Consider the following 2,099-nt stretch of genomic DNA (forward strand, 5'->3'; position numbering starts at 1 on the left):
CTAGGTGTCCAGGGACCCTCTCCCCACAAGCCAGGCAATGGCCCATAGCCCCAGGCAGATTATTCATGTTCACAGCATATTGGCATTCAGCTTGGAAGAGTTGGAGAGACACGTCATCACTGCATGATGCCTTCATGTTGTGTTGCAATGTATGCATCCTGCCCCTTCATCACCATGACAGTGTCCTCCTGCAGTGATCTGACACCACAATGCAAAAGTCTCTGTCTCCCTCCTGCATTCCCCCTTCCCCCTCCCTTCTGGGTGCTGGAAAGAATGATTAGGAACGTAGAATAGACTGATCACACCCCTGGTTCATCCTGCCACCAGCAGTGGCTAGGACAACATGCTTGCTAAGTTCTTGGCCTCAGCAACATCCAGTGATCACGAATTTCACAGACTACTTTATTTCATTATGTGGAATAGTGTTTCCTTTGATCAATTTTGAATTTCCCATCTTTTAATTTCAGTGGGCATCCCCTTGTTCTGGTATTGGGAGTCAGGGATTTACGTTTTTTAGACCATTTAATATTTTACTTACTTTCCTCAGGTCTCCTCTTATTTGTCGGCTTTCTAAGACAGCAATCCCAATCTTTTCAATCTCTTTTCACGGGAGAGGTCTTCCAGCCCCACGAGCATTCTTATCACCATTCTCAGAACATCTTTTATTCTGCAATATCCGTTTGTGAGCTAGGCTGGCTAGTGTTGCACGCAGTATCCTAATGAGGCTGCATCGCTGATTTATATAATGGCATTCTAACTGCAACTGTATTATTCTCCATCCCATTATTTATGCGTCCCAACATCTTGTTTGCTTTTTTGACCATGGCTGCACAATACGCAGATATCACCATTGAGCTATCTACAGTGATGCCTAGATGCCTTTGTTGTTGGATGACCAGTTAACTTAGAACCCTCTAAGGCGTATGAATAATTTCAGGGTTTCCCTCCAACATGCATTATTTTGCATTTGTTGATACACTAAACTTCATTTGCCCTTGCGTTGCCCGATCACCTACCTTGGTCAATTCTCTGAGGCTCCTGGAACTCCTCCCTGGTCTTGACTAACTTAAATAACTTGCATCCGACAAAGATGGTTCCTGCCCATGAAACCTTATGCCCACATAAATTTGTTAGTCTTTTAGGTGTCACAGGACTCTCTCTGTTTTGCTAAAAACAGACTAACATAGCTACCGCTCTGGAACTTAAATAACTTTGTGTCACCTTCTCTTTGTGCTACCTCAGTGCTCACCCCCTCTCCAGCTCATTAAAGCAAGAGATGTTACAGAATCCTGCCTCATGTAATTTATTATTAGTTATTTCTAGATCTGATATAGTGAGTCCATTTATCCCTCCCTCAAATCTTCCTGGCTGCTAGGAGCAAGGGGAAGGGCATTTTTCCTCTCTCTGTGACTCCTGTCCTCCGTCCCAGCTGTTTGGCTAGCCAAGAAGGGATTCTGGAAACTTATGAGAGTCTTCATCACTATCCACACAGCATCGCCTGTGTCGGGGGGTGCGGCTGTGATCTCCACTCCATTTGCATGGCCTGAGAAAGGGCCGGGTATGAGGTGCTCCATCAGATCTGCAGAGGACAGCGATCACGTCCCAGTAAGGGGCACTGAAGAGCTATAGGAGGCTCTAGTCTAGAGTCAGAAGCAGCCTCAATGTGCTAGCAGGAAGAATGTGGAGTTACTCTGTGGAGTGGAGGGGGATTGCAGCCAGAACACAACAGACTGGCATTAGCAGCACTGTGGGGACCTCTTTGGGGAGCACTTACCTAATGGGCAAGAGTTTGGCCTCTAATCAATAAGGGTTGGATTATGCCTGGAGACACAGGCCTGGTGGTGAGTAAGCAGCATTGCACCAGGAATAGCTCCAGGGGTGCTGTGCCTCACAGGCACCCTTCAGAGGTACAATTCCCTCTGTTCTAGAGGGAAGGACAAGTTACTGCAATCATTGGAAGGTGTTACCCTATCGATGAATTTGGTCTCCTGTATGCTCACATAGCCTCCTTAGCAGGCGTGTGGACAGCAGTCTGACAAATGCTAGTATTCTAAGGGTTAAGCTCTTTTAAATGTCTTGGGAGTTATTTGTAAAGCTAT

Source organism: Emydura macquarii, unplaced genomic scaffold, assembly GCF_026122565.2.
Source record: "Emydura macquarii macquarii isolate MOO-44397 ecotype Brisbane River unplaced genomic scaffold, CSIRO-AGI_Emac_v2 contig_1483, whole genome shotgun sequence".
Lineage (NCBI taxonomy): Eukaryota > Metazoa > Chordata > Testudines > Chelidae > Emydura > Emydura macquarii.